At 33.5% G+C, this 11,342-nt stretch overlaps 1 pseudogene; it reads left to right on the top strand.

The window, feature by feature from the left end:
• The first annotated feature begins 1,593 nt into the window (after nucleotides 1–1,593).
• The window catches only part of LOC131855719 (uncharacterized), a 31,097-nt pseudogene continuing 21,348 nt past the window's right edge, over nucleotides 1,594–11,342 (top strand).

Below are 11,342 nucleotides of genomic sequence, written 5' to 3'. Positions count from 1 at the left end.
ATTCTTAACGATCGGCAACACCCCTGGTGTTTCAGGAGTCCATAGGCTACAGTACCGTTTACTATCATATGGGCCAAATGCTTGTTTGCCACTTACGTAGTATAAAAAAGTCATACTCCTCCGTCCGCGCAATATTCGTAAAAAGGGATACAAAGTTTATGCTTCACGTATTTGTGATTTATCCTATAATTACAAAACTTAATATTACGTAGTATAAAGTTTTGTAACAACAGGATAAATCACAATATTTGCACAACTCTCACTTATATGTTACTATGTAAATTTACGTAATACTATGTTAAATTGTATCGACTTCGTATACTTTGTATGTTAATTTGTTTTTAACAATGCAGAATGGCGGGAACAATCACAAAGGTTCTAAACACAAATTAGATTCCAAATTCAAACATTCACTGATTAGATTCGAACACAGCCGAGTCACGTCGCACCAATTAGAAAACGGTTCCGAATTAATTTGAAAATGGAACACTCGATTTTGATGTAGTGGAATCTGTCATGTGCCTTTTGTGATAACACACAATTGATTTTCAAACTTACATTCTATTCATGAGAGTACAAATTCAATTATCTCGCGTTCCACTGAAGCTCACGAGATAATAGGTGAAATACGGAATGTCATTCACAGTTCAGTGTTCTATTGTAATTTCGATTTTATTTCAAAGGAGATAAAACTAATTGTCGCTTGTCGGTGCGGTCTTGTAATTAGTAAATGTATTCTAGTCGGGCCTCAGAGATCGCGTCTTGTTCCTTGTAATTATGAAAACCCATTAACTGTACCACCCTTTTTTATTATTCCACTTAATTTTACGCGCTATTTTGCTCAAATGAATGACTCGAAATCTTGGATACTTCTTGAAGTTGTAGCCTAAATGTGTTATTATTAGCAATGACTTACACATGGCCATAGCAGTTCATGCACGGGATTTTCATTTAATGTTAGACATAAACAGCTACATGAGTACAAAATGTAAAAGAACCGTTTAAAAAAAAAGAGTTTCTTGACAGTTCTTCTGAATTATATCTGTGCACTGAACTGGACGGTAGGAAAAAAATATTAATACAAAAAAATTTACGTTCATAAATGGCTAAAATGTTCTACATGATGAATAATGATTTTTGATTTGATTTAATATTATCTCCGATTTATTCGTTATAAAATTTACATTATAATTGTCTTAAGGTGACTATAATTTTAATAGTGGGTACACAAAAATAATTATTATCTTTAATTGAGAAACTTATCTTTGTTATTCACTACACGCAGACACTCCAACATTTTATGTTACTGTATTATACAACCATAGGTATTTAATTAAATATTAATACCTAAGTTTTTATAACACAGTGTCATCTATAAATCCACTTAAATATATTTCTTATAAATAAATACATAATATACCAAGCAAACAAATTCAAAATTGAACTCGCGACCATTGGATGGTGAAGCAGTAATACTAACCGCTACTCCACTAAGGTTGACACTCTCACTAAATCTATGTATAGGTATATTTTAGTTAAAATATCACTGCAATTTCCTTAATACATCTCATTAGTGTCAGGTAATGAGGGAGGATGGAGATCTCGTTAGTGCAAGGTACGCTGGATGCTGTAAGATGATCTTGCTTGATTTAATAAGAAATACTTTCACAGATTATATTGAAATGTTATTAAAAATTATTGTACATTGTTGCATCTATTAAATATAATAAACTAGTAGACTCGGTCACGCGTTGCTGTGGCTAAGGTTAAATTATATTGCGACTATAAATCGAGATGTAAGCTCCTATCTTTCAATTTGGATCAAATTGCACACAATATACAAGTCAAATTTGCGGTCGGTTCTGTAGTTTAAGAGTCCATCGCGGACAAACAAAAGTGACACGTAATTTTTATATATATATATATATTTTAATATACATTTATTTTGGGGTTCTTGTATTTTTTTTTATATATAAAGATAATGAAATTTAAATAATAAAATTATCAGTTTATAATAATAGCTAGTAATTCGACGGCCTCGGTGGTCTAGTGGTCGAAACTTTACTTCCGATAGTCGCAGTGTCTATTCCTCGCCCGATAAAAAACATTTGTTTTCATGAGCATAATTGTTTGTCAATACAAACAAACCCAGGGCAATGTCTTGGTATTTCCAATGTATATTATGTATTATATATACAGACTTGTACAAAAAAAGGAGAGATCAAATCCTTTGTGCGATTGATGATCCAATGTATGTAAAAAAAAATATATTTAAGTATTTCTACCACTTATTTGGTACCGATAACATAAGCACTGCTAAGTTTGACCACGGACCGGAAGACGCAGCGAGGGAAGGCCTCCAGCAAGGTAGACCGACGATCTGGTCGAAGATCGCTGGAAGGCGTTGGATGCGAGCAGCGCAGGACCGATCGTCGTGGAAATCTTTGGTGGAGGGCTTTATTCAGCAGTGGACGTCTTCCGGGCTGAAATGATGATGATGATGATGAGACAAAGCCATTATAAAAAATATATGCCAACGACTATAGTTGTTAATAATTATATACTTTTTGTCCACAGATTGCGTCCACATTCAACTATACAAGGACTTGAAGGAAAGACAGAAGAATGGGCAGACCAAGGCATCGCTCTCATTGCAGCAGTACTTGGGTTTCGAGTCAGGATTCACGCTCGACAAGGAATCGAACACGCTCGCCTTGTTGTGCGAGGACGTGGTGCCAGTGTTAGCGTTTGACACTAGGGAAATATTGATACAGTGGAAAGTAAAGGTAAGAAAGAATTTTGTGCAAATTTAAGTGGTTACGCCATAAATCGTATGTAGTTAAATCATACTCGTGGATAATGTATTTTCTGTTGAAAACGCACACTTTTGTTACATAGTTCCTAAAAATATACATTCAATTATTCTTGTACTTTTAGTAGCGAACTTTTTCCAAAAAGCAATCCGATGGTAAGTTGTAACCATCGCCTATACATGAACAGCACTACGGACATCACTTTGTCAAGTCCCGCCCGCTCATCATAAAACTGTGACTGTCATTTCTCTAAATTATCATTATTCATTTTTTATTGTACATACACACACACAAGAAAATACAGAAATAGGTTATTTGTTATGTACAAAGGCGAGCTTGTATCTTAAAAGAAATTTCTTCCAGCAACCTAATAAATGTTATAGTATAGTGTGTTAACTGGAACAGCCATTTATATATACAGACTTGTACAAAAAAAAGGAGATATCACATCCTTTGTGCCATTGATGATTTGGAGGCTTGAATTGGATGAATTTTCTTTATTATATATTACTTAATAGATTTGTATTGTTTTATTACCTTTCGATACTATTAGCAGCTGTGAAACCAACAGTGTGGAAACCTGGTTTGTGATCTCACACATGCTAATAGTACCAGAATTAAACAAAATGATACAAATCCATTAAGGAACATTTAAGACTTTACTGAAATACCATCCTGATCATCTGGATGAATGGCGGTCTTCCACAGTGCGGTTTTCTAGAAACTTTTTGCCACGCACAACCACATTGTGGAATCACCTTCCAGCAATGGTATTTCCAAACCGATACGATATTGAAACCTTCAAGAAAAGAGCTTATTCCTTTTTAAAAGGCCGACAACGTACTTGCAATTCCCCTGGTGTTGCGGGTGCTCATGAGCGGTAGTCACTTACCATCAGGTGAGCGGCATGCTCGTTTGTCCCCTGTGTTATAAAAAAAAAAGTGACATTAAATAGACTTCCGCCTAATTCTTCTTCTTCTTTCGTCCTCCTACAAAATATATACTCTATTTATTAAATTGTCTTAAAAACATTATTACATATTATTTAGCTATTACCTTTTTATTATACACTATTAAGGTTAATTAATAATTATATTGGAGCTAATTAAATTTGATGTTTTACATCAGCTTTTATGCCATAAAGTAATAGAACTTTTACAATAAGATACCGGATAATATCTTGAACCGACCTTTGAATAAATTCAAAACAAATTAGAACCTTGCATGACGTCAATTATTCTAGCAAAAAAAATCATCAGCCCACTGCAGTCCACTGCTGGACATAGGCCTCTCCCAAGGCACACCACTATATGTATGCATATATGTGTGTATGTATCTTCAGCCCTTCTCTTCCTCAAAAGACACATAATAGTATGTATATGATATGTAAATTGTACCCAATAAATAATTTTGACTACATATAACCTTGAAAGTACAAAACTGGATGTAACAATCAATTTCCTAGAAGCAATTTCTGTGTGAATATAGCTAGAAATAGACAATAAAATTACGTCATTATATCACGTCGTTGCTCTATTACGTTTGGAACACCTTTTTCAGGAGTACACAATGAAATGCTTCAAATGATGATGATGATGTTAATGTTAAGACATAAATGTACACATTCACCGAGAATTATATCACAAGTTGAATATTATGCAAAGTATACGATAATGCGCTACTTAGGTTTTTCTTGTAAACACTACATTACGTAAACATGATCTTTATTTTTTAATGTAAATGAAATGGTAAAAAACTGATGACTTACCTAATGGAAAGTGCTAACCGTGGTCATGATCGTCATGACGTATTTGTGAAACTCCTGATGCGTCATCATTAGTAAGGACTAAGGTGTCATGCCTCACGACATTATGGAATGCCACTGCTGTAGATATATCTTTCTGAAATATGAAAACGAGCTATCGGCCCACTACTCAAAAGCTGTTGGCTGCAGCAGGTCTTTACACCTTCGTCGGACGATAGGAGGCGAGTGCGGATGGGACTTCAAACCCGCGGTAGGACTTATGGAGCTGCTAAATGCCAACTCTCGCCTGACGGATACAACTTTAGTCTCATGTACCCTAAGATAAGGGTTCGAACCTCGGCTCAGGCTGTCGTAATTTCGATCTCCTTTGGGATTGGACGCGGGATCGATCGGTGGGGATTTATGGCAAGTGGTAGTTACCACCTATAAATAGTATCACGGATTTCATGTTATTATGCTATACTCGTAATATCAAGAATTGCCATTCCAGGGAACTAAGATAGCATGTCTGTTATCCTGTAATTTCACTGCCTAATTTGCACTCTACTATCGAAATGCAGCTTGTAAACCAAGCTGCTTGACTAAATTAGGTACCCACGTAGGCCTCTTTTTACGATCTTTAGTAAGCAATATAAGGAAAGGCCAAAATATATTATAATGGTACTCATTATCTCACCACTGGGACCACCTCTCACCCTGAGGGACCCTTAATTTTAAACGAGGTGGGACATAACGGGATTTGGAGCTCGAAAACTGGAGTTACCCAACTTGGATGGAACTTCCGTCTTAGGAGTTTATAATTTAATAAACTAATATAACGTTGTTTTTGCAATGAGTAAAGTTGTTGGATATTTTTGGAATAAATGTTCAAGATTGACTTAAACCTGTGCAGGTGTAAGCCAATCAAATACTTATACAATAACAATACACTGAAGAAAATAAATATATTTCTAATAAATTTTAATTTTAAATGTTTGTATTTTTACCAGTGGACTTTATTTTAGATAAAAATCAATAAATAGAAAGTAAGAACTCTTCATCAGACACAAGCACAGAATTCATGTGCTTAAAGTGTTTGATCCTTTATGTCATACGTTTAAAAAATTTCATTAACATAATTTCTCTTATAGTTATCTTTGTTTGGTGATTTGCACCAGCAAAGATAAGTCTATCACCCCATGAAAGGGAAATATATAAAGATAAACAATTTATAATAAAAACAATACAATAAATAAATGTATGAGATGTATTAGGTATTAATATATATTTCTTAAACACTTTGTCATATTATTTACAGAGTACCTAATTTAAATTCAAAAATCAATTACGTATTCATACAGGACATTTTAGCCGCTTATGAAATTTTTATATAATTTTTTCCCTTCCATCCAGTTCAGTATAGAGATTCAATTGAGAAGAACTGGCAAGAAAATCAGTTAAATTTCTTATATATATATTTTTAATAGGTTAGAAAATAAATTAACAAAATGTCCACAGGTGCAATACAACCTCGGTAGCAGTAAGGAGTTTGCAGCAGTCATCATATCATCTCCAAGTTCTGCGAACGTCCGTCCAGGGCCTGTGAGGCTGCATGCGTGCGGACCAAGACTGGCTCTCTGTGCCTCTCGGCCGCCTGAGGTGCTAGCACTTTGGGACATCAAACTCTTGAGGTAGGTTTATAGCAAAATTTAAGTATTTTTCCAATGACAAAATCTTTTAACACGGGTAAGAGAGCTAAACTCCGTGCTGTAGAGACTACAACGTGGGGTTTTTCAAGAAAGATATACAGCATTCTTAAGGGTCGGCAACACACCCGCTTCACCCTTGATGTTTCAGGCATCCATACTCCAGGCTACTATATCCATGCAATTTGTAGTACATGATACTAAAATAATCTGTCTATCGTAATTTATATGTAAAAAACAGTTCTATTGTAAATTACTGTTTACCATGAGGGCTTCCTGATTAAATACCAATGCAATTTTCCAGAACCATCTTTTGATTAAATATATCTTTCATCAGAAAGATGTCTATATGTGGAACAAATACTCTCAAGTCTACAAACATTTGACATTGTCAGACTAAGCTTAAAGTCCCTAAATCAAACATGTGTTGTAATTCCCGAACAATGAATGAAATCCTATTGTCTTTTATCGTCTGTACAGAGTACCGACATTTTGCGAACTGGAATCGTACTGTTATTGACACAATTTTGCCATCAAACTCGGAAAGTAACTTTGGTGATGAAAGGAAGTAGTAAGCATTTAAATAGTTTAAATTAGGAGTGTGGGAGTTGTGGGATTTCCATATAATTCTCCGCTTGTTGTATACTATAAACATGCATATATGCATATATATTTATTTATAATATTATACACATAAACCTTCCTCTTGATTCACTCTATCTATTACAGAATTTGGTTAAAATCCTTGTACGCAATTTATTTAAAATATATAAGCGAACAGATAGCGGCGGCGACTTTGTTTTATATTATGTGCGGAAAATTATTTTAGTACTTGTGGTCTAGTATTTATATAATTCACGCTCGAAAAAATTTATAGCGAGTTTTAGGACATTTAGTAATGATGAAGTATATACAACGCAATCTACAAATTACAATCAGTACTAAATGATATTGCAAATAATACTTTACATTATAATAAATTTTCATTGAATATAACGCTATGAAAAGTAATCAAACTTTATGCTTATAGATAAAATGTAATAAAACATTTTAATAGGAGTTGCTTTTTATAGGAAGCTGTAAAAAGTGAATAATCAAAGCATTCAAGACTGCTAAAAAGTCGTTTATTAAAATCAGTGTCGATAAATGTTTGATTTTTGTTATACTAGCTAACCGCCCCGGCTTCGCACGCTACAAGTATTATACATATAAACCTTCCTCTTGAATCACTATCTACTACTAAAACTGAGTTGTTACAAAATCTGTACGAACACACAGTGGAAGCGCTTTCATTTTTTACTATGTAAAGATTACTCAAAAAAAGGGCAAGAGCAATAGATCTATGCAGGTCTCAGTGCTACAGGTCTTAACGCTTGACAATGGCCAAAACGCTCAATAAAAAAAAAGATTACTCATCCAAAACTCTATTAACCACAGGATATAATACTATCGATTACTTTTATCATCTCTGAATAACAAGCTATACATGCCTCCATGGTTGACACGTTACGATGGAGTCTCTCTGATGTATATCATTAGGTGTCACCCATTCAATTACCAGCCTCAGCATACCTGCTTTATTTTCCATCAACGTACGAAAATGGCTTTGAGAGTGTCAGGAAAATAAAGCCTTATACATAAGTATAGGTATATAGAAAGCTTTCACCTCAATTTTCGCCTATATCCTCTTTACGTAGCTATCTCAATTTGTTCGCGGAGGATTTTAGATAACTAGTTAAAACGTTTTGGCGTTGTGCTTAATGAAGTTTTTGGGATAGCTTTGTTCGAATGAACATGTTAAAACGTTCATTTATTTTTTGATTATATACCTGAGTGCACGTAAAAATAAAAATGAAAAATAGAATGTATTTATTAAAGTATCTAAGCTTATATTATTTTTAAAACGTATGTTCATTTTGCACAAAGTTTCTATAACTATGCATGGGAATTTTATGAAGGTACTATATTTACCTCTATATCTATATATATAGATATAACTGAAAGGTGACTAAACCACTGGACGGATCGGACTAAAGTTTGACATGCAGGTAGATGTTATGACGTAGGCATCCGCATCCGAAAGGATTTTGACTAATTCTACCCCCAAGGGGATAAATAGGGGATGAAAGTTTGTATGAAACTTTGTAAATTTTAAACCGATCGGGCTGAGATTGCATGCATAAAGCTACTATGACGTAAGCATCCCCTAAGAAAGGATTTTGATAAATTCCACTCCTAAGAGGATAAATTAACGCGAGCGAAGCCACGGGCAAAAGCTAGTATAATTATATTTTACTAGCTTTTGCCCGCGGCTTAATTGTATTGACATTTATGTTTTATTATTTAAGAATAATAAACTTGTAGCATTACTAACAAATATAAATCTATTGTAGAAACATAAACATTCAGATACAGAATAGACTTTTGCACTGTCTATGATTTGAAAAGCAAAACTTTTTGATTGAATTTGCAAACTTGAAATCTAATAGACAGTAACACATCCCTTACACGTTCCTGGGATCTGCTAATGAAAACGTCTTACGCAATCTCCCGAGCGTACCCCAATATCGGCTTAACCAACTAATTGTTTGAGAATTTAAAAAAATATAGTTCTATCAAAACAGACATTTGTAGTCTCTAGGATATGAATATCAAAATTTTTTGATTGAACTTGCAAACTCGAAATCTATTTAGGTAGTAACACATTCAAGGGAGCTGCAAATGAAAACGTCTTCCGCAATCTCCCAAGCCTACTCCAAAATCGCCTTAACCAATTAATTGTTGTCCTTAATAATTAAAAAAAAATATCGTACCATCAAAACAGACTTGTACTGTCTAAGATCTGAAGCGCAAAACTTTTTGCTTGAACTTCCAAACTCGAAATCTATTTAGACAGTAACACATCCCTTTCACGATCACGGGCATTGCTAATGAAAACGTCTTCCGCAATCTCCCGAGCCTACCCCAAATCGTCTTACCCAATTACACCGGCACAAAGTTTAACGTGACTTCGCGGATTTTGCAACAGTCTCAAAGTCGCTAATCTTTTTTGCTTAAACGCCGTTCCTTTGAAAAATTGCCTCAATATTTCACCAGGATCCGCCCAGCTGCAGAGCAGCTCGGATGCCTCTTTGACCCAGTTGTTGATTCTTTAACTTTGACATTTAAATTGAACGATGCCTGTGGGCTTTGTGGATAAAAGAGCACTCATTTCGTATGGTGCTTGTTTAATTCAATTCCCTTTTATCGTGGCATTCGTGGAAATTTCCGAGTGTCTGTTGTGTTTCAGCACAGGAAAAATATTCATGATTTGGACTCTTTATTGTACTCCCTGATAATAGCAGATTTAATTTACAACAGGAAATCTCGCTTAAACAATGTCTTTTACATTTGGTTAATAAACCGTTTATTTATCGTCTGATTTACTTCTATTGTTTTAGTTTTTTTTATTATTAATTACGATATCACTAAGTCATACTTACTATCTCATTTCTAAGAACATCAATTCTACCCACTCATTATAATAAATACATTCTAAAGTAGGAACAAGTATTGATTTCAATAACGTTCCGAGTTTGATTCTCAGTAATTTTTTTTTTGACCAGTATTTTTGTTTTTGATCCAGTCCGAAGCTACAGGAGCTTGTTTTATTGGTAATAGACAAATGATATAAATACTTAGATATTTTTTTTGCAAAGTCATACATAATATACTCTCCCATACCGAAAACTCCCATACTGATACAATCATACCCATACATACAAATATTTGTAGCGTGCGAGGAATCTAACCCGCGACCATCGGAAGTAAGATGTCTAAACCACTAAACCACCGGGACCACGTATATTATATACTTACATATATACATTTCTACTGAATTCAACAGAGTTAAAACCAACGCGTATATAGTATATATAGCGCCAAATGTTCATAGTTTGCAGTCTTTCTGCCCGTTCACGATGTTCAGTCGAGCTAGATCCCTTGTTACATTCATTAAGCAGCTAATTCCAATGACCAGTGTTCATAAGCTGAAAGCTTTTGAACGTACTTTTTAGACAACAGCGAAATTTATTTTCACTTGTTTTGAAAATCGTGTTGGAGCTTCGCCAATGAATTTGTATGTTGAATTGAATTAAATTTTAATTTTTAGTGTCGTGTTCGTGATATATCTATAAACCACCTGTATATATAAACCATTACAAAATATAAAAAAAAATACGCTATAAATAATATATTTTTAAACATTTACTGTGAAGAAAAAAATTGTGCTGTAATGGATGAATTAAATAACTTAAATTAAAATTCATTTTGTAACTTTTTACTGCTGTCTTCCATTTCTCTTTCTTTCATTATTTTTTTTATTCTACTCTCTTTAGTTCTATGGCTGTCAGACTATTTAATATTTAGTATATATTTAGTTTATACATAGGTATGTATATATTTATGTAATTTATGATTGTATTCCTTAGATATATATTGTATTTATGTATCTGTTTACATCTTGTTGTATTTTGTTTATCGTTTATTATATTTGCACCGCCAACAATTATTCTCTGCACCACCTATGGTCGACTGGTAGAAAATGCCGCATGGTATTAAGTCCGCCAAATGTACTTTACTATATTTTGTATATTGTGTGCATTGAACTTAAATAAAAAAAATAAAAATTAAAGAAATATTTAACAAATTTTAAAAATACTTTTAACATTGACTATGTCTAAAAAAAACCTAACATTTCTCCCCTGAGAAAATGGAGTAGATCGATAGTGTATTACAATTGTAGATACATTTTCATTCATTCATTCAAGAAAAATTTAAAACCGAAAGAAAATGTACTATCTTTTATTATTGTTACACAGAACATACATGTGCATATTTTAAAAGTAAATAGGTATAATTACTAATAACTCTTTCTTGTGCATAACAAAGCAAATATTTACAAAAACAATATATTTTGTACTATATTCTATGGAGACATACCTCCACAATAGGTCCACAAAAACGAATTTTTACTTAATTTCCATAAAACATACATTTGCATATTTTAAAAGTAAATCTTAATATTTGTATAAACGCGAA

The sequence above is a fragment of the Achroia grisella genome, unplaced genomic scaffold (genome assembly GCF_030625045.1).
Source record: "Achroia grisella isolate CSIRO2021 unplaced genomic scaffold, CSIRO_AGI_Agris_v1 utg1479, whole genome shotgun sequence".
In the NCBI taxonomy this organism is placed as follows: Eukaryota; Metazoa; Arthropoda; class Insecta; order Lepidoptera; family Pyralidae; genus Achroia; species Achroia grisella.
This window is presented reverse-complemented; position numbering and strand designations above follow the sequence as displayed.